Source organism: Fukomys damarensis, unplaced genomic scaffold (assembly GCF_012274545.1).
Source record: "Fukomys damarensis isolate Sample0158 unplaced genomic scaffold, DMR_v1.0_HiC HiC_scaffold_1, whole genome shotgun sequence".
Taxonomy (NCBI): domain Eukaryota; kingdom Metazoa; phylum Chordata; class Mammalia; order Rodentia; family Bathyergidae; genus Fukomys; species Fukomys damarensis.
In genome coordinates, this window is record NW_022900913.1 from 31,801,388 (window position 1) to 31,825,028 (window position 23,641).

At 35.7% G+C, this 23,641-nt stretch overlaps 1 pseudogene; it reads left to right on the plus strand.

Moving 5' to 3' along the window:
* Positions 1 to 23,641, plus strand: part of LOC117285299 — a 66,377-nt pseudogene that overhangs the window by 24,726 nt on the left and 18,010 nt on the right.

The window sequence follows — 23,641 nt, forward strand, 5'->3', positions numbered from 1 at the left end:
GAAGAAAAGTGAAAGAAAGAAAATAAATTCAAATTAGGATAGGAACAGAAACAAAAAGGGAGAGTAACAGAGATCAAGGTGGAAGAGAGAGACAGAGGGGAGGGGAGGAAAAAAGAAGATTTAAAAAGGAAAATTTTTGAGAAAAGAAAAACATAGATAAAATATTTAAATGATTGAAGATAAGAGAAAAATATTACTTTGAAAATAAAAAATACAGGCTCGGGTAGCCATGACCTCCCCTGCCTGAGCTGCTGCCATCGCTCCAGGGCCAGGAAGGCCTGCTTGGGCCCAATCCATGCACAAGTAGCTGCACCCTCCCCTGCTTGCACCGCCTCCACCACTTCAGTGAAAGGAAGGTAGCCACACAGGTGCCCCTGAAATCCCCCCACCCTCCAAAACCCTTTCTGAGACCTCCTGATTGTGCCAGCCTTTGACCCACCCTGCAGAGACAGAGGTGGTCATGAAGGGTATTTTTCTCAGCTCCCAACTTTGAACATCTTTAAAGAAAAGGCAGGGAAAACCTATAATAGAACTGTGTGGAGTTCAAGCCTTCAAGAGGTCGGGGAACTCAATCGGGGCCTTGCAGCCCGAGGTCAGTGTGCATCATGGGGGTCTGCCATCAGCTAGATGAGATTAGGGGACTTGATTCTGCACATGGCTGCACATGTTGTATATTATGACAGCAGATATATAGTCTGAAAGAGGCTCTTTGAATTCATTTTTTTTCTTTCTATTCCTCATTCTACTCTGCAAATTCTTTCTCTTTTCTGTCCTCTTTCTCCAACTCAGTCTATTGCTCCACCACTTTATCCCTCATCTCCCTTTCTGTTTCTGCTCCTGCCCTAACTGCCTTGCTTCTTTTATCATTTTTTTCTTTTTTCTTTATGTTCTTTTCTTCTGTCACTCTACCTCAATTAAGGGTCAATAGTTTCAAGGGAAAGGGAGCCCCTATTACCGGTGAGGGGATATATTCTTGTCCTTACATTGTACTCTGTCTATCCCTTTTGAATTTAACAGTATCCTAAAGATTGTGTGGTCATCCTATGTCTTCTGGCTTCACTTGAAACCTTCTCCAATTCTTTTACTTATCTACTCCTCTCATCTTACCTCGGTCTAAGCCCCCATCATAAATAGTAAATATGCTATATTGAAAAGTATATTCACTGGAAACATATTTGGGACTGCTTCTTGATTTTAATTTAATTAACATGGTTTAAAGGTGATAGATTAATGACTACCACAAGTGGTCAATTTGCAAGTTGTGCTTGATCACATTGTGTTGCTGATTGTATCAATTCGGATAAAGGATTGTGATTGATTTAATGAGCTGTTTTCTCTGATATTACTAAAATGAGGATGTCTATGAGTCATTAGAGACCCAAAAGCTAAAGTGCAACTGTATCAGGAAGATTTAAGTAATATCCCAAAAATTAAATCAAGGACAACCCAACACCAAAAATAAAAATGAGAAAACACTTCAGCAAGACACAAAGACAGACTTCTGGTTCACCATAGGCAAACAGTAGGGCAAATGAGAATGAAAAGTCTGACAGTGAACCACCAGGACACCCTGAACTCATAGCACAGGTAGTAACAAAACAGATCAATCAGGCTTTAGAAAAACTCAAAACAGAAATGATTTCCCAAATAGCCATAGAAATAGTGTGCAAAATTAAAGTTATCATTCTAGACTCTAGAAAAGAAACTCACAAAAAATAGATAAGCCGAGGACAATGATAGAAGCCATGAAGGCCCAGCATAAGAAAGAAGTGGAAATAAATGCCCAACATAAGAAAGAAATAGAATCCATAAAATAAATTCAAACAGATATCTGGGAGATTAAAACTCTATTGAAAGTGTTTGAAACAGAATAAAAGAATGCAAAGATAGAACCTCAGGTATAGAAGATAAGATTACAGTCAGTGACCATGAAAAGGGAGGTCTCTTAAAAACAGTAGGGGATCATGAGAAATTCATGCAACAACTCCTAGATGATGCAAAGAAGAATAACACAAGACTGATAGGAATCCATGAAGTAGCAGGAGAAAATACAAATGACTTAAAAAAGCTGACAGAAAACTTCCCAAATGGGAAAAATTTGACATAAAGATAAGTGAGGTATATAGGACTCCCACTAGCCAAGATAAAAAAAATCTAAAGGTAAGTTGGGCAGAACTCTGGAAGACATTGGCATAGGAAAAGACTTTATGAACAAATCCTCAGTAGCACGGGAACTAGCAGAAAGAATCAACACCTGGGATTTTACCTTATTAAAAAGATTCTGTACTGCAAAAGAAACCATCAGCAGAACTAAGAGACAACCTACAATGTGGGAAAAACTTTTTACCAACTACTCCTCAGAAAAGAACTATTATCTAGAACATATAAGAACTCAAATCAGCCCCCACCAAATATAAAGACCTGATTCAAAAATGGGCATCCAAAATGAACAGACATTTCTCAGATAAAGAAGTAAAAGCAGCAAGTAAATATATGAAAAAATGTTCCACATCACTGGTCATTCGAGAGATGCAGATGAAAACAACACTGAGATTTCACCTCACACCACAAAGAATGGCTGCTATCAAGAAATCACACAATAACAAATGTTGTGGGTAGAAAGGAACCCTTCTCCATTGATGGTGGGAGAGCAGACTGGTGCAACCACTATGAAAATCAATATTGAGAAACCTCAAAGAGCTGGGACTAGATGTTCCATTTGACCCAGCCATCGCTCTGCTGGGTATCTTTCCAAAATAATCAAAAGAATCATGTCACAGTAATTTATGCACACCTATGTTTATAGCACCACAGTTTGTAATAGCTAAAACTTGGAAACAGACCATTTGCCCATCAGTTGAAGACTGGATAAAGAAGATGTGGTTTTTCTATAAAATGGAATATTACTCAGCCATAATGAATGAGAAAATAGATTCATTCATAGGAAAATGGATACATATTGAAGATATACTCCTAAGTGAAATACATGAGTCAAACATGTGTAAATACTGAATAGTTTCTCTAGTGTGCATAAACTGCAATAATAAGTAAGATCCTAATAAGCTTACTGACATTGTGAAATGGGAAGGGGCTAAAGGTGTAGGGAAGGTGGGATGAATAGAGTAAGGGTAATAAGGGAAAAGAAAAAAATGTGAGAAAATGAAAAGATGGAAATAAAGTGCTTGTAGATGGGGAGGGGAGGAGGGAGTGGAAGGAGGGCAGGGACAGGGGAAAAAATGAAAACCAAGACCTGTTATGTAGAGGTACAAGATGTGAGCAATGAATTTAACTGTACTTTATCCCTAAAATGTACCAATAAACTCAATTAAAGCTGAAAAAAATCTACACCTAGACATATAATAATCAAGATCCCAGAAACCCAACAGAAGCACAAAATGCTACAAGCAGTAAGAAAAAAAAACAAATCACATGCAAAGGAAAGCCCATCATAATCACAGCAGACTTTTCAACACAAATCCTTAGGTCCAGGAGAGCCTGGAGTGAGGTATTTCAAACACTAAAACAAAACAACCTCCAACCTAGACTGATGTATCCTGCAAAACTCTCTTTCAAAATGGATGGGGAAATAAGATACTTCCATGACAAAGAACATCTGAGAAACTTCATGAATACCAAACCAGCACTACAAGGAATTCTAAACAATATCCTAGAAAAAGTCAATGAAGGTAACAAAACCATGAGGTCCAACAGAGCAAATCAAATAGGCAAGGCAAGAAATTAAAAGGAGAAGGCAAAAAATGAAAAAGAGTCAACAAAAGGACAATAACATGACAGTTATAAGTCAGTATACATCAGTTATACCCATCAAAGTCAATGGACTCAATTCTCAAATCAAGAGAAATAGACTGGCTGAATGGACTAAGAAGCAAAATCCAACACTATGTTGTATACAAGAAACACACCTACTGTAAAAAGAAGCCCATAGACTGAAAGTGAAAGGATGGAAAACAATTCTCCATGTGACAGGAGCCCAGAAAAAAAGCAGCAGTAGCAATCTTATTCTCAGAGAAAGTAAATTTCAAACCAAAACTGATTAAAAGAGACAAAGAAGGTAAGTACATCCTTGTAAAGGGAACAATGCAAGAGGAAGAGATGACAATCATAAACATACATGCACCAAATATTAATGTCCCCAACTATATAAAAGAAATATTAAGAAACAAGAAAAACCAAATAACTACTAATACAATTGTAGTGGGGGAATCTAAATACCCCAGTATCACAAACAGACAGATCATCTAGGCCAAAAATTCACAACAAAATACTAGAGCTGAACCAAGCTTTTGAATGAATGGACTTAATAGATGTCTATAGAGTGTTCTACCCCACAAAATCAAAATATACATTCTTTTTGGTTGCACATGGATCATTCTCCAAGATAGACCACATACTAGCTCACAGAACAGGTTTGAACAAATGGAAAAGAATCAAAGTTATTCCCTGTATATTATCAGATCATAGTGCAATCAAGCTGGAGATCAATAGTATAAGAAACTGTAGGAACTTCACAAACACATGAAATTAAACAACACTCTCCTGAACAATCAATGGATCACAAAGGAAATTAAAGAAGAAATTAGACAGTTTTTACAAATAAATGAAAATGCTAATACAACATACAGGAAACTATGGGACCTAATGAAAGCAGTTCTACATGGAAAATTCATAACACAGAATGCCCACACTAGGAAAACACAGCAAGCGCAGATAAACAACCTAATGATTAACCTTAGACGCCTAGATATCAAGAGCAAAAAAAACCCAAAGTTCAAACAAGAGAGGAAATTATAAAGATTAGAGCAGAAATCAATGCAATGGAAATTAAGAAAACAATACAAAAAATAAATGAATCAAAGAGTTGTTTTTTTTTAAAGAATAAATAAAATTAATAAACTGTTAGCCAAACTTATCAAAAAAAAGGAAAGAAAAGGCTCAGATTCATGCAATCAGAAATGAAAAAGGCAAAGTCACAACAGACCCAACAGAAATCCAGAGGATCGTTAATATCTACTTTGAGAACCTGTACTTAAATAAGATGGAAAACACAGAAGAAATGGACAGATTTCTAGATACTTTAGAATTACCAAAGTTGAACAAAGAAGATAAAAACATTTTAAACACCCCAATTAAAATCAGTAAAATTGAAAATGTAATTAAAATTTAACCAACAAAGAAAAGCCCAGGTCCTAATGGATTCTCTGTTGAATTTTACAAGACATTTAGAGAAGAACTACTGCCATTGCTCTTCAAACTTATCAATGAAATTGAAAGGGAAGCAATACATCCAAATTCATTCCTGGAAGCAAGTATCCCTTTGATTCCCAAACCAGAGAAAGACCCCACTAAAAAGGAGAATTACAGGCCAATCTCCTTAATGCATATAGATGCAAAAATCCTAAATAAGATACTAACTAACAGAATACAGAGGATTATCAAGAAGATCATACATTCTGACCAAGTCAGATTTATTTGAGGGATGCAAGGATGGTTCAACCTACATAAGTCAATAAATATAATACACTATGTTAACAGAGTCAAGGACAAAAACCATATGATCCTCTTGATAGATGCAGAACAAGCATTTGACAAAATTCAACACCCATTCATGATCAAAACCCATCAGAAAATTTGAATACATGGTCTATATCTCAACTTAATATGGTCTATCTATGAAAAACCAAATTCCAACATCATATTAAATGGCCAAAAGCTGAAAACCTTTATGTTAAAATCAGGAACAATACAAGGATGCCCACTAGCACCACTCCTCTTCAATATAGTTCTGGAAACATTAGCCATAGCAATTATACAAGAGAAAGAAATTGAAGCAATGAAGATAAGAAAGGAAGAAGTTAAACTATCATTATTTGCTGATGATGTGATACTCTACATTGAAGACCCAAAAATCTCCACCAAAAGCCTGCTAGACTTAATTGACACTTTTTAGGAAAGTAGCAGGATACAAGGTCAACACGCAAATCTCAATAGCCTTCTTGTACACAAATTACAGACTCACTGAGAGAGAAATAAGGGAAACAATTCCTTTCACAATAACACCCAAAAAAATGAAGTATCTAGGAATCAATCTAACAAAAGAAGCAAAAGACCTCTACACTGAAAACTACAGCACTCTGAAAAAAGAGATCAAAGAGGATATAAGAAAATGGAAAGATATCCTCTGCTCCTGGGTAGGAAGAATCAACATAGTGAAAATGGCCATACTACCAAAACTGCTATATACATTCAATGCAATGCCAATTTAAATTCCAGCACTATTTTTCACAGAACTAGAAAAAAGAATCCAAAAATTCATTTGGAACCACAAGAGACCTAGAATAGCAAAAGCCATCCTAGGCAACAGAGACATGGCAGCGGGTATAACAATTCCCAATTTGAAACTATACTACAAAGCCACTGTGATAAAAACATCATGGTACTGGCAAAAGAAACAGACCTGAGGATAAGTGGAACAGATTGGAAGACACAAAAACAAGTCCAGAATCACTCAGCTACATCATCTTTGACAAAGGAGCTGACCATCGCCACTGAAGGAAAGATAGCCTCTTTAATAAATTGTGTTGGAAAAACTGGATCTCAACCTGCCAAAGATTAAAACTAGACACTTATCTTTCACCATGCACTAAATTAAAATCCCAGTGGATTAAAGACCTAAATATTTTTTTTAAAACACTAAATTTTCTTTAAGACAAATTAGGAAGAACTCTTCAAGACATTGGTATAGGAAAAGACTTTATGAACAAATCCTCAGTAGCACGGGAACTAGCAAAAAGAATCAACAACTGGGATCTCATCTTATTAAAAAGCTTCTGCACTGCAAAAGAATCCATCAACGGAATTAAGAGACAACCTACAATATGGGAATAAAATTTTTCCTGCTGCTCCTCAGACAAAGGACTCTTCTCTAGAATATATAAAGAACACAAAACAATCAGCCCCCCCAAATATAAGGACCTGATTCAAAAATGTGCATGTGAAATGAATACTCAGACAAAGAAGTAAAAGCAGCAAGTAAATATATGAAAAAATGTTCCACATCACTGGTCATTTAAGAGATGCAGATGAAAACAACACTGAGATTCCACCTCACCCCACAAAGAATAGCTACTATCAATAAATCACTCAATAACAAATGTTGGCAGGGTTATAGGGTGAAGGAACCTTTCTCCATTGTTGGTTGGAGTGCAGACTGGTACAACCACTGTGGAAATCAATATGGAGATACCTCAAAGAGCTGGGGCTAGAGATTCCATTTGACACAGCCATCCCTCTGGTGGGTATCTTTCCAAAAGAATCAAAATAATCATGTCACAGTAATTTATGCACACCTATGTTTATAGCAGCACAGTTTGCAATAGCTAAAACTTGGAAACAGCTTATTTGTCCATCAGTTGGAAATTGGATAAAGAAGATGTGGTTTTTCTATTAAATGGAATACTACTCTGCCATAATGAATGAGAAAATAGATTCATTCATAGGAAAATGGATACATATTGAGGATATCCTCCTAAGTGAAATAAATAAGTCGCACCTGTGTAAATATCAAATAGTTTCCCTGGTGTGAAAAACTATAATAGTACATAAGATCCTAATGAGGTAATTGACAATGTGGAATAGGAATAAAAGGGCTAAAGGTGTAAGGAAAGTGTGAAGGGTAAGGGAAATGTAATAAGGGAAAAGAATATGAGAAAATGAAAAAATTGAAATGAAGTGTTTGTAAATGGGGAGGGGAGCAGGGGGTGAAGGGAGGGCAGGGACAAGGGGAAAAAATTAGAACCAAGACCTGTCATGTAAAGGTACAAGATCCCAATAATGAATGTAACTGTACTGTATACCTAGAATGTACCAATAAACTCAATGAGGAAAAAAAAAGAAAAGAAAAAATACAAATAGAAATACAGGGCCTCCTTCAGGGTATGTCTCTCTTGACACAATAGACAGTGTGGGCAGGAGTGTGCATGTCTAAGATAATTAGTCTCAGCAAGCCAGCAGCTGTCCCCTGAGGTTCAGGCTGATTTCTCTCTGCAAATCCCAAGTTGAGATCTCTGTCTTCCTCCTGCATTGAACTCAGTAAGCTTCTACTGCAGGTTCCAGTTGTCTTTCCCCTGAGATGAGGTTTCCATGTGAGGTGCCAGTCCCTCCCACTCACCAGCTGTGGGTCATGTGATGTGCCTTTATTACAGAGTTTTTCTTCACTTTTCTGGTGGGCTTCAATTTTATCTAGGAGGTTCAGAGAGGCCCTCTTTCTCTTGTTCATGGGGGTGGTGGCACAGATACCGCTGTATTGGTGCCCATGCAGCTAGGCTCCTCTGATACACTGGGCCTATCAGAGGGTCTTGTGCTGCTTCTGTGTTCCTCTGTAGCTCTGTGCTGAATGCTAGTCATATCTTAATCCAATGAAATTGACTTATCAGGAGTAACAATCACAATGCACTCCACATCAACTTCACACATCATCCTTTCCCCTTAAACCATACTGAATCTTCAAATAGACAATAGCAAGCTCATAATTTCACCAGATAGTAAAACTGCCATGCATACTATTTGAAATGCAATGTTTTCTCCTAAACTAAAAAATTATTAAGATGTGATATGTCTATGTACCAATTCACCAAGATGATCTTAATTATTATCCATTGCAAATATGTATGTGTTAGTCCCTTCACAAAATTCTCAACAGTCCCAGAATTTTTCAAAAATCCAAGTTTCTTCTGAAACTCAAGAAAAGTTCTTATCTGTGAACTTCCATAAAATTCCACAACAAGTTACATCATCTCAAAATACAGTTTCACAGGGTTAACATTCCCATTCCAAAAGAAGGGAATAGGGGAATAAAAAAAAAATGACCAAAGCTCAGCAAAGCAGACATTAAGAACTGTAGCTCTATATTCAGCATCTGAGTCACACATTGGTTAAATGTGAATTTCAGAAAGTTTGGGTAGCCCTGCAGACCATATGGTCTCTCTCTTGAGCTGGCTCCTTTTTCAGGATGCAGCTTTTCTCACTAAATATTCTACATTTTTGTTAACTTCAATTTTTTTATGTCTCTACTATACTTTCAGTTTTATTTCCACAGCTTCTCACACCACCCTTTCATGGGCACCTTGCCTTGACTCCCAGGTTTTCCTTTGAAATTTGAGTGCAAGCCTTTGTAACCCCACAACTCCTGCATTCTGTATGCCAATAAAGCCATGGACAATTCCAAGGTCAGCTGATAGTGGAGGCAGTAAGGGGTTACCTTAGATCAAGGCTGAAGTGGCCTCTGAGTGCCTCGATTGATGAGCAGAATGGCGATGTATTGAAAGTTACTCTGTGAGATTAATTATTCCACTGTGGTTAATTTTAGTCTCTTGCAAAGCCTCAGGACATGGAAAAATGTAGATAAGTCTTCTGCAGTAATGTAGCCTGCATTGTTAGTAATCCAGTTGTCAATGGAGCCCTTTTTCCCAACTGAAACTTCTTGAGCCTGGCCTTTTCTTTCTGCATTCCTATCAACATTCTTCTGATCTCTGACCAGAATCACTCATAAGTGTGCTTATAGCATTTTAAGGCTTCTAAAGCCTATATCTCAAAATTTTTCCAAACTCCCCCAGCAAATCAGTTCCAAGGGTATTCAGGTACTTTCACATCAATCACCCCCCCCCACTTCTCTGATACCAAATGTCTGGATTAGTCACCTTTGTGCTACCAATAGCACACATATTGGCTCACGGTTCTGGATATTCAATAGGATCCTTGGAAGAATAACAGAGGACAAACATATGGCAAGGAACAATGTCAGAGAAGAATAAAATATGTGGCAATGTGGCCCAATTAAGGCAATATGAGTGGTTTACATGATGCACACAAGTCTGAAGCTCCAGGGAAAAACAATGGACCAGAACAGAAGTACTAGCCCTCTAAAAGCCCATGCTATTTTAAACTACAGAAACAGTTTAGAGGTTTGCTCTGGTGTGAATCATTCCACACAGTAGGCAACAGTGAGAGAAGGAATCCAGAGTGTGCCCACAATATTACCAAAGAAAGTTTAATCAGCTGACACTTTAGGAAGGGATATTATTTAAGAGTGAGCCTCAGAACAACTAAAAAATAACTTCACTTCAGAGTTCCCTGTTTTATCCTCTCACAAGGATTGGGTGAGAGACAGTCATGAGAGACAGTCACAGTCCTATTTATATAGAATAAATAAATTCCCCGAGAAGTTTAAACTCAGGCCAGGAGAACAAGAAGCTCTACTACCCTTTGGGATGCAAAGCCAGACCCATTGAATGTGGCTTTCAGAAGCAGCTGGATTTGAAAGAACTGTTATTAACTACAGCAGTCTGCTTGAACCCTTGCCATGCTGCCTACATCCAGCACAGATCAGAAGTTGATTGCTGTCCTCATCTAGCAATATAAATAAGAACATGCCTCTTCTTGAACAGTTACCACAGCCAGTGATGAACAGATGGTGGGCATCAGACAAGCCCACAGGTTGTAAAGCTAGGTATAGAAAACCATGACTGGCTAGATTCCAAAACTGTAGATGCTGAAAAGAAAGCACTCATTCAAAAATACAGAAAAAAAAGTTTGCTCTTTTTTTCTCTTTCTTCTTTACATTTTTTAAGGTTTAGAGAATTTCCCATTCTCTTTTTCTCCTTTATTTCTTTTCATCTTTTTTCTTTTAATTTTTTGTGCTTATTTTTCCTTTTTCCCCTTTTTTGTTCTTTTCTTCTTTGTGCTTTTCTGTTACTATTGTCTAATTATATTAATTCTTTTTACCCCTTTTAGGATTCTTTATCTCACTTTTCTTTTCTCCTCAACTTTCATTGTTCAGTTTTTCAAATTTTTTTATTCCCAAACCAGCACTATTTTTACTAGTGTAACTATTAAGCTTTATTAATCTTTAGATAATTGGTTAACTCTATATTATTATTGTTGAATATTTTTCTATTGTTAGTTAAGGTATAGTTGTTGGATTTGTCAGATATCTACTGTATGTCAATATTTGGTTTGACTTGGTGTTTATACTACAATTGTAGATCTTGCTTCTATGGTTACATTCTTGGTGTTTATAGTATGTCAATATCCACTTTGCATTTGATGGTCTTATTTAGTTAATATTGCTACAGTGGCACAGTTGTTGTACTAATGTTTTCTCTATGTGCCAATATCCAGGTTACCTGTGTATAAATAATATACTGCTTCGAGAAATGGGTGCTAGAGCCACTACACCGCATCTTCCCCTTTGAAACTAATGGATTTTAAGACAAAACAAAGGTCTGTAATCAACCATGCCTGGAGTGCATCACTCAAAAACAAACATGAAATAAAGAGATGGCTGGACTAGCAACAAAGTCTTTCCACTATAAGGATCTATAAACCTTAGCACACCATCACCATCACCACCACCAACAACAACAAAAAGAGCAAATTTTAAAATGGAAACATGAGAAAATAAAGCAACAAAATACCTCTAAAAACTCCCAACTTCTCCCGCTGAATCATGGGGCATCAAGAGAAAGAAAATCAAAAGCCAAACAGGTGAATTATTAGAAAGGATAATAGATTAGATTTTTTTAAAAAGTCAAGAGGATATTGTTTAATTTCCATGTGTATATATAGTTTTTGTGATTTCTTTAGCAGCACAATTTGTAATAACTAAATCTTGGAAACAACCTATATGACCATCAGTGGATGAATAGATTTTAAAAAGAGGTTTTTATATACAATGAAAAATGACTCTACCCTGAAGAAGGATAAACTTGAGACATATTTAAGTAAATGGATGCACCTTGAGAATTTTAATTGAAATAAATTGAACACGTGTGTTTAGATATCACATTATTTCTCTTGTGTGAGAACCCCAAAGGGTAAATAAGGAACAAAATGGAGGATAGACTTTGGGAAGTAGAAAGAAAATATTCAAATGGGAAGGGCAACAAAGAAGGGAACTAGGAATTTTAAAAAATAAAAAAGATTGTAAGGAATACAATAGAAACAAAGTTTTGCAAATGGAGAGGGAAAGAAGGATTGAAAGAAAGGAAGAGGAAGCCAGGAATTTAGCTCAGTGGTTCCACCGCTTGCCTTGCAAGCACAAGGACCCAAGTTCGATCCCCAGTAACAAAACAAAACAAAAAAAATGTGCAATGACTGAAAGAAAGGAAGAGGAATGGAAAAAAAGAATTAGGATATATTATGAACAAGTATTAATTCCCCATGATGAATGTGATTGTTGTGTGTGTCAAATATGTACCAATAAAATTAATTCTTAAAAACTGAATAAAAATGAAAAACAAAACAAAACTAGATTAATAAGGTGCTCAGTGAACTCAAAAAAGATGTAACTATAGTTAATAAATAAAATGATCAGTGAGTTTGCAGATGACACTAATTAAAAATATAGCTGAGCTGAAATAAGATGAATGACCAGTTTAGCAAAAAGTTAGAGCTCATAAAAAAGTACCAATCAGAAAAACACAAAATTAAAAATTCTCTTGAAAGTATGGGCACCAGAAGTGAGCAATGTGAGGAAAGAGTAGAAAAAATAGAATACACAATTATTGTTAGAGACCATTTGGAAAAACCTTAAAAACAAGAGCATATGTAAAGTGGATTCAATAGCTGCTAGATAATGCAAAGAAGAAGATATGTATGTATAATTAGAATTACTGAAAAATCATATGTCGTGATCAAGTAGACTTCATCCCAAGGATGCAAGGATGGATCAATGTATGCAAATTAATAAAGATAATTTATCACATTATCAGAATTTTTTAAAAAGAAGAAAAAGTAAAAAGTGGAAGGATCCAGTGATAGCTTGATGTTTCAAATTAAATATGGCAAAAAGAAATCTAGATGGGAGTGGAGGGCTGAGGTCTCCAGCAAACAGGCCAGGTGAGATCAGAGGGAACTAAGCAATGATAAAGCCAATTCATAAAAAGCTTTACTCCAGTTTCTTTGAAGACCAGTGACCAGCTTTGCCCAGAACATAGAAAGTGTTCAGTGTAATCATAAAAAATGTGGTGGAACCAGAAGAACATAGTATTATCTCACCTCTGTATAACAAAGGTACAGAAGATAAAAATTAAAATGTTCAAAGAGAAGGGAGGTATATTGAAGGAGCACAGACAAATAAGATTTGGAATTCTCATGGAAAAAATACAACCAGGCATTGTAGAATGGAACACCAATATGGAAAGCAGGATAGAAGTTCCCAAAAAATTTTCAAAGAAAACTTTGGTGTGATCCAGCACTGAATTTATATCAAAAGGAAACAAAAGCAGAATATCAAAAAGATATCTGTACTCTCACGTTTATTGCAGAACTAGCCATGATAGTCAAAATATAGACTCAATCTAAATGTCTAAGAATGAATATGTGGATAAAGAAAATATGGTACAAAATGGAAAACTATCCTGTCTTTTTAAAAAATAGTAACACTGAATTTGTCAGGGGAAATTATACTGTGAAAAGGGTAAAAAGAGAAAAAATATGATTTCATTCACAAGTAGAGTTTTTAAAAGTTGAACTCACAGAAATGTAGAGTAGGGTTGCTGCCAGGGTCTGGGGTAAAGAAGTGATTGGAAAGGTATTCGCCAAGGGATACAAAATTTCAAGTAGACAAAATGAGTAAGTCCAATAGACCTGTTGTGCAGCATACTGACCATGGTTAATATAATATATTGTATTCTTGAAAATTTCTGAGATAATGGATTTTAAGTGCTTTTACTACATACTCAAAAAATAAATATCCGAGGCAATGCATATGTGAATTAACTCACTTTAGCCACTGTCTAAAGAACATATATTTCAAAATAATATGTTCTACATAAAAAATATACACAATTTGATTTGTTAAGTAAAAAGAAACCTAAAATAATAATCAAGTTTAAAATCAAATGAAAAGTTGAGGAAAGCAGGGGTATTGGCAGAAGAAATTGAAAATAATTCTTCCTAAATTTGTGTTACCATTAGATAAGCCTACTGTGTGATGAAGATGTCCCACAAAACTCTACCTGAGAGCACTTTTAGAGGACCACATTCAATTTAGATAGCATGTTCTAAGAGGGAAGCTAATTAGGCTGATACTCAACAGGTGTACACCAGTATGGCCAAGCCAGCAACCTGAGGATTAGGACAAAAGACAGCAGGGATCTCCATTCTCATCAGTTACTACCTGCTTCAGAAGGGTCATTAGTATGCTCAAAATTGATGTACCAAGGAAAGCTGCTCATCAGAAGTGGGAATTGCCTAGAAATTATGCCAGAGGAACAAAAACCATTGAATAATCAAGGAATCTTTAGTCTTGAAAGGGCAAGACTTGGTATGGACTGATGGGCAAATGGGCTGTTTCCAAGTTTTAGCTATTACAAACAGTGCCGCTATAAGCATAGGCGCACATATATCACTGGTATGATTCCTTTAATTTGTTTTGGAAAGATACCTAGCAGAAAGATGGCGGGGTCAAATGGAACCTCTAGTCCCAGCTCTTTGAGGTATCTCCATATTGATTTCCACAATAAACTCAATTAAAAAAAAAGACGGAGGGGAGAAGGGGGTGAAGGGAGGGCATAGGTAAGGGGAAAAAATGAGAATCAAGACTTGTCATGTAGGGGTACAAGATCCCAACAATGAATGTAACTGCACTGTATCCCTAAAATGTACCAATAAACTCAATTAAAGCTGAAAAAAAAAAAGACTTGGGATGAAGTAGAGGTAGGGAGAATATGAACATTGCCTCACAATATATGAATGGGCCTCATATGGGAAACAGATTAGATTATTCCATGTAGCTCCAGTGGGAGGAATTACATACAATGATTTGAAGTTACAATGAGGCTGACGTCAATTCCACCTGGACATATTGGTGCTGCCCAACAATGGAGCTGGCTCTGTGAGAGTAATGAGCTTCTGGTGTCAGCACAGGAAACAGTAGTAACTAAGAAAAGTACTGCAGCAGAAGTATCTTCTGCATTAGGGTGGAGCAGGGCACTAAGAGCAACCTGAATTATCAATGACTCTTCTTAAATAGCCTCTTAGACTAGATTTAGGTGCATAGCAAAATTAACGAGTACAGAGTCTTCCCATATACCTCTGCCCTCTATACACACACACACACACACACACACACACAAACACCTCACACAGAGAGATTCCCCCACCAATAACTTCCACACCAGAGTGGTACATTTGTTCAAGTGACAGACTGACACATCTCCATTACTCAAAATTCACAGTTTCACTTAGTGTTAACTTCTATTGTTGTACAGGGCTTAAAGGAGAACCTATAGCATGCCAAACACAATGCTAGACTCTAATTCTCCTGAGCAAATGAGAAAATTATTAATATATATTCCCATTTAAAAGAAAAAAATGAAGTCCAGACAGGTTATGTTAACTTACCCAAGATCACAGAACCAGTAAAAAGCAGTGCTAAAATTCCAATACAAACATACTTGATTTATTATACTATATTAGGCCATGATATTTTTGAATGAAAGAACACAGTTTCAGATTGTTAATATTTCATGTGAGACATTGAGTTTTTTGGTTTGCTGAGGACTTCTTAATACTATATTCAGCTCTTGAGAGGGATATTTTGTTACAAGAAAACAAAAGTCAGATGATATCATAGGAACTTGTAAGTGTTCATGTATTAATCCACCTGCATTATACTAAGCCAAGGCTAATGTAGCCAACACATTTGCTGCATGAACATGAAATGTTGGTCTAAGAGTTCTGTGATACCCCAACAAAGCTGATAAAGAATAACCAAAATGAAAGAAAAGTGCTCAATCACATTTTTGCTTTTCGTGATAGACTCGAGACCAGATAAGACATTTCCACATTGCTACTCTGGAACCTTCATCCACTCCTTGAGTTACAGAAAAGGACAACTAGCTTCCTAGAGTTATATTCTGGCCTCTCCCTTGGAACATACAAAGATACTTTTGTTCTTAGTAAGAAAACATGTCTGAATTTAAACTGGAATTGAGTCTGGGGCTGCTACTAAATATGTAATGTTGGAGAAATCACCCAACACTTGTGGATTAGTTTCCTATCTGTAAAATGGAGCTGGTTTCGCACACATACATGCATATATATGTGGTTTTTCAATTAGGTTTAGTTTAAGGTGCTAGGATCAGCCAAGGCACCTAGGCAGAACTACCACTGAGTTATATTTCCAGCCCTCAATGGTATTTCAGTATTGGACTCCCAGAGTTATCATGAGTATTAGATGAGATGTGGTATGTGAAATAATTAGAGGAGCTGTATGTGAAATAATTATCCTGATACTTGGTAAGCACTCAATTAAGTGTTTGTCTTATATTTACTAATGAAGATGTCAGGTCCTACATTTTCTCACCTGCCCAGTTAGTGTAGAAACTAATTATTGATGTGTATATGGTCAACAAAGCAAAGAGAGGTTGGGCTGTGAGGGATAGTTTTACTCTGTAATTGGTCTATGAAGTTTTGCTCTCAATCCCCAGTTGTTTATGGATCTCAAAACACCTCCAGGTTCCGGATTATAAAGGCCACTAAGGGGAATGAAATCCTAGTTAAGTATTAGAAATGAAAAGTTAAAATCTAAGAAAAGATGAAAATTTAGACGATATAGAAGAGCTACAGTTTATTACTTTTCTTCTTTGATGCTAGATTATGACAACTAAATGGGGATGATGACAAAATATTTCAAAATACAAGATAAATACCATTTCATTCATCTTTGGTGGACCCTGGTAATGAGTCCCAAAGATCTTCACTGGGGACTACTACTCCTTTTTCATCTAAATTAATTCCTCTTTACTGTCAGCCAAAAATCCTCCCCTACACACTAAATTGCCAGAAACATTTCTTTTTTTTGTTTTGTTTTGTTTTGTTGGTTTTTTGTGTTGTTTTTTGTTTTGCTTTTTTATTCTGCAGATCAAACTCCTCAGGATCTTGTGCTTATTAGGCAGGGAGCTAAATCCCAGGCCCTTCAGAAACATTTCTCTCTTTTTTTCTCATTGAGTTTATTGGTACATTTTAGGCATATAGTACGGTTACATTCATCATTGGGAACTTGTACCTTTACATGACAGATCCTGGTTCTCATTTTTCCCCATACCTTGCCCTCACTTCATGCCCTCCTCCCTTCACAATTTACAAATACTTTATTTCAATTTTTTTCATTTTCTCATATATTTTCTTTTCCCTTATTTCCTTTCCCCTAATCTTCCCACTTCCCCTACACCTTTAGCCCTTTTCTTCCTATTTCACATGTCAATTACAGCATTAGGATCTTATTTACAATTATAGTTTTTCACACTAGAGAAACTATTCAGTATTTGCATATGTGTGACATTTAATTCATTTAAGAGTGTGACATCAATATGCATCCATTTTCCTATGAGTGACTATTTTCTCATTTTTTATGGCTGAGTAGTACTCCACTTTACAGAAAACCCACATCTTCTTTATCCAGTTTCCAACTGATGAGCAAATGGGCTGTTTCCAAATTTTAGCTATTACAATCTGTGCCACTATAAACATGGGTACACGTCATATATCACTGTGGTATGATTCTTTTAATCCTTTTGTAAAGATACCCAGCAGAGGGATGGCTGGGTCAAATGGAACCTCTAGTCCCAGCTCTTTGAGGTATTTTCTCCCCTTGTCCTTGCCCTCCCTTCACCCTCTCCTCCCCTCCCCCTTTAAAATTACTTTATTTCCATTTTCTCATATGTTTTTCTTTCCCTTATTACCTTTCTCCTACCCTTCCCACTTTCCCTACACCTTTAGACCCTTTCTTCCTATTTCGCATTGTCAGTTATCTCATTCAGATCTTATGTACTATTATAGTTTGTTCACACCAGAGAAACTATTCGGTATTTACACATGTGTGACTCATTTATTTCACTTAGGATTATATCCAACACCATTTATTAAAGAGACTATCTTTCCTCCAGTGAGGATGGTTGGCTCCTTTGTCAAAGATGAAGTAGCTGAGTACATCTGTAGTTGTTTTTGTATTTTCCAGTCTGTTCCACTGATCTTCAGGTCTATTTCTTTGCCAGTACCATGCTGTTTTTATCACATTATGCCTTTTTCTTTTTTGAGGAAGCATCATTCTCAAGCTCGTATTTTTTCTTCTTAATCTTCTTTTTTTAATACAGTTTTACTCTTACTTTTAAATAGCACTGAAATCTATTCTTAAATAAGGTATCATGCTGTGTATGTAGTCTTTTGGGACTTACATTTCACTTACTATCATACTGCTAAGATTGGCCTATACTCTATATTGCTATAATCAATGAAGATTAATTTCAGGAATGTTGATTTTCATCATTTGAACATACTGAATTTCTCCCTTCCATTCTGTGATGAGCATTTGGATTATTCCTAGGCTTTGCCTTTTGTGTACATTTCTCTTTAAACACACTTGAATATGTCTCTTGAAATACAGGCACTGGGTTTCATTGCATTATACCTAGAAGTGAAAGAAGTAATTAATGCACGAATGGTAACTTTACAAGATAATGACAAGTTATTTATCAAATCGATTAAGCTAATTTACTTTTCTTTTAGCAGAAAAGCAAAGATTCTATGGATCCACATCCTTGATATTGCCAAATATCTTTTAGACTTATTTTTTCCCAACTGAATGTTTTTAATATATTAGTCATTGGTTAATAATAGTGTTGAATGGATTTTTATGTATTTTATTTTTTGGCAAATTTGGTTATGTCTTTTGCTTATTTTTTCATTAGGCATTTTAGATGGTTTTTTGTTTGTAATATAATAATCAATTTTTAAAAGTTAATCATTTCAGAAAAAGATTAGTAAAAAATAAAGGACTTTTCTGTCATATTAGATATATAAAAATGTTAGGTTCTTCATTTTGTTGTTAGATAGCAGTACCTATAAGAGATACATGAAGTATAATGGTTAATTTCTTACCTACAACATCAATAATACCAAATAACATGACAATAATAAGTCAGAATATATCAGTTATAACCATCAATGTTAATGGCCTCAATTCACCAATCAAGAGAAAGAGACTGGCAGAATGGATTAAGAAGCAAAATCCAACAATATGTTGTATACAAGAAACACATCTAGTGCAAAAGGAAGTCCATAGACTGAAAGTGAAAGGATGGAAAACAATTCTACATGCAACAGAGGCCCAGAAAAACGCAGGTGTAGCAATCTTATTCTCAGACAAAGTAAATTTCAAACCAAAACTCATTAAGAGAGACAAAGAAGGACACTACATCCTTGTAAAGGGGACAATTCAAGGGGAAGAGATGACAGTCATAAACATATATGCACCAAATATAAATGCCCCCAACTATATAAAACAAATATTAAGTGACATGAAAAACCAAATAAGCACTAACACAATTTTAGTGGGGGATTTAAATACCCCACTATCACAAATTGATAGATCATCTAGGCAGAAAATCAACAATGAAATAATAGAACTGAGCAAAGCTTTGGAACACATGGACTTAATAGATGTTTCCAGAGTATTCCACCCAACAAAATCAGAGTATACATTCTTTTCAGCTGCACATGGATCATTCTCCAAGATAGACCACATATTGGCTCACAGAACAGGTATGAGTAAATGCAAAAGAATTTAAGGTATTCCCTGTATATTATCAGATCATACTGCAATCAAGCTGGAGATTAATAGCACAAGAAACTGTAGGAACTTCACAAGCACATGGAAATTGAACAACACTCTCCTAAACAATCAATGTATTACAGAGGAAATTAAAGAAGAAATTAGACAGTTTTCAAAAATAAATGAAAATGCCAATACAACATACAGGAATCTATAGGACACAATGAAAGCAGTTCTATGGGGAAAATTCATAACAGTGAATGCCCACACTAGGAAAACAGAGTGGGCTCAAATAAACAACATAATGATGAAACTTAGACACCTAAAAAACAAGAGCAAGAAAAATTCAAAGCTCGAACAAGAGAGAAAATTATAAAGATCCGAGCAGAAATCAATGCAATAGAAACTAAGAAAATGATACAAAAAATAAATGAAACAAAGAGCTGGTTTTTTGAAAGAATAAATAAAATTGACAAACCCTTAGCTAATCTTATCAAAAAAAAAGGAAAGAAAAGGCTCAGATCCATGCAATCAGGAATGAAAAAGGCAAAGTCAAAACAGATCAAAAACAAATCCAGAAGATCACGAATACCTACTTTGAGAACCTGTACTCCAATAAAATGGAAAACACAGAAGAAATGCACAGATTTTTAGATACTTATGAACTACCAAAGTTGAACAAAGAAGATAAAAATATTTTAAACACCCCAATAATAGTCAGTGAAATTGAAAATGTAATTAAAAATTTATCAACAAAGAAAAGCCCAGGCTCTGATGGATTCACTGCTGAATTTTATAAGACATTTAGAGAAGAACTACTGCCATTACTCTTCAAACTTTTCAATGAAATTGAAAGGGAAGCTATACTTCCAAATTCATTCCTGGAAGAAAGTATCACATTCATTCCCAAACCAGGGAAAGAAACAACTAAAAAGGAGAACTACAGACCAATCTCCTTAATGAATATAGATGCAAAAATCCTTAATAAGATACTAGCAAACAGAATACAGAAGATTATCAAGATCATCCATCCTGACCAAGTCGGATTTATTCCAGAGATGCAAGGGTGGTTCAACATATGAAAGTCAATAAATGTAATACATTGTATTAACAAAATCAAGGACAAAAATGATATGATCCTCTCAATAGATGCAGAAAAAGCATTTGATAAAATTCAACACTCATTCATGATAAAAACCCTGCAAAAATTTGGAATAGATGGTCTATACCTCAACTTAATAAAGGCTATCTCTGAAAAACCATCAGCCAACATCATATTAAATGGCCAAAAACTGAAAACGTCCATGTTAAAATCAGGAGTAAGGCAAGGATGCCCATTATCACCACTCCTCTTCAATATAGTTCTGGAAACATTAGCCACAGCAATTAGACAAGAGAAAGAAATTAATGCAATAAAGATAGGAAATGAAGAAGTTAAACTGTCATTATTTGCTGATGATATGATACTCTACATTGAAGAGCCAAAAAACTCCACCAAAAGACTTCTAGATTCAATTCACAGATTTAGTAGAGTATCTGGATACAAGGTGAACACCCAAAAATCAATAGCCTTCTTATACACAAATTACAGACTCACTGAGAGAGAAATTAGGGAAAAAATTCCTTTTACAATAGCATCAAAAAAAATGAAGTATCTAGGAATCAATCTAACAAAAGAAACAAAAGATCTCTACATTGAAAACTACAGCACTCTGAAAAAAGAAATTGAAGAGGATATAAAAAAATGGAAAGATATCCCCTGCTCCTGGGTAGGAAGAATCAACATAGTGAAAATGGCCATACTACCAAAACTGCTATATACATTCAATGCAAGGCCAACTGAAATTCCAACACTATATTTCACAGAACTAGAAAAAAGAATCCAAAAATTCATTTGGAACCAGAAGAGACCTAGAATAGGAAAAGCCATCTTAGGCAACAGACAGATGGCAGTGGGTAGAACATTTCCCAATTTGAAATTATACTACAAAACCACTGTGATAAAAAGAGCATGGTACTGACAAAGAAATAGGCCTGAGGATCAGTGGAACAGACTGAAAGACACAAAAACAAATCCAGATGTACTCAGCTACCTCATCTTTGACAAAAGTGCTGACCATCCTCAGTGGAGAAAAGATAGCCTCTTTAATGAATGGTGTTGGAAAAACTGGATTTCAACCTGCCACAGATTAAAACTAGACCCTTATCTTTCTCCATGCACTAAATTAAAATCCAAATGGATTAAAGATCTAAATATTAAAACAGAAACATTAAACTTGCTGGTAGGTAACTTAGGCAGAACACTGGAAGACATTGGCATAGGAAAAGACCTTATGAACAAATCCTCAGTAGCACAGGAACTAGCAGATAGAATCAACAACTGAGATCTCATCTTATTAAAAAGCTTCTGTACTTCAAAAGAAACCATCAGCAGAACTAAGAGACAACCTACAATGTGGGCAAAAATTTTTACCAGCTGTTCCTCAGACAAAGGACTATTATCAAGAATATATAAAGAACTCAAAACTATCAGCCCCCCCAAATATAAAGACCCAATTCAAAAATGCGCATATGAATGAACAGACATTTCTCAAGACAAAGAACTCAAAGCAGCAAGAAAATATATGAAAAACTGTTCCACATCACTGATCATTTGAGAGATGCAGATGAAAACAACCCGGAGATTCCACCTCACCCTACAAAGAATGGCTGCTATCAAGAAATCACACAATAACAAATGTTGGCAAGGTTGTGGGGAGAAAGGAACCCTTTTCCATTGCTGGTGGAAGAGTAGGCTGGTGTAACCACTGTGGAAATCAATATGGACATACCTCAAAGACCTTGGTATGGAGGTTCCATTTGACCTAGCCATCTCTCTGCTGGGTATCTTTCCAAAAGAACTAAAAGAATCATACCACAGTGAAGTATGTGCACCCATGTTTATAGCTGCACAGTTTGTAATAGCTAAAACTTGGAAACAGCCTATTTGCCCATCAGTTGGAACCTGGATAAAGAAGATGTGGTTTTTCTATTAAATGAAATATTACTCAGCCATAAAGAATGAGAAAATAGATGCATTCATAGGAAAATGAATACATATTGAAGATATACTCCTAAGTGCAATAAATAAGGCACACATGTGTAAATACCGAATAGTTTCTCTGGTGTGAATAATCTGCAATAATACAGAACATCCTAATAAGATTACTGACATTGAGAAATGGGAAGAAAGGAGCTAAAGGTGTAGGGAAGGTGGGATGGGTAGAGAAAGGGTAAAAAGGGAAAAGAAAAAAATGTGAGATAATGAAAATATGAAAATAAAGTGGTTGTAGATGGGCAGGAGAGGAGGGAGTTAAGGGAGGGCAGGGACAAGGGGAAAAAATGAGAACCAAGACCTGTCACGTAGAGGTACCAGATCCCAACAATGAATGTAACTGTACTGTATCCCTAAATTGTACCAATAAACTCAATTAAACCTGAAAAAAAAATACATCAATACCAGATTGTAATGGATACTTTTCTCAGACTGAATTCAACTATATATTCAAGTATGTATTTAATAAGCACTCAGTAACAAGCAGGCACAACACTCTTCATAAGCTTGATCTTCAGGCCCCACAAGTTCTCAGAAGCTGGCCCCTTCGGGTGTCAGAGTTGACTAGTTTTAAAGTCCCTTTTATTTGATTAAATCAATTCCTGGCTATAGGAAATAGGGATTAGCTTGTATGCCCTAAAGGTACAGGGATATTCACTAACTTTGTGTATACCAGGATCGAAAGATTTTTAACAATTCTAGACAATCCACATGCTTTAAACATTTGTAATTGCAAATTTAATGGAGTCCTTAGTTTCACAAATAAAAACCTATGTTTGGAAAAATGGATAAACAAATATCTATCTATCTATCTATGTATCTATCTATCTACCTATCATCTATCAACTCAGTAATAGAATACTGTCAGCCATAATGAAAATTATTTCATGTCGTTGTGACAACATGGATAAACA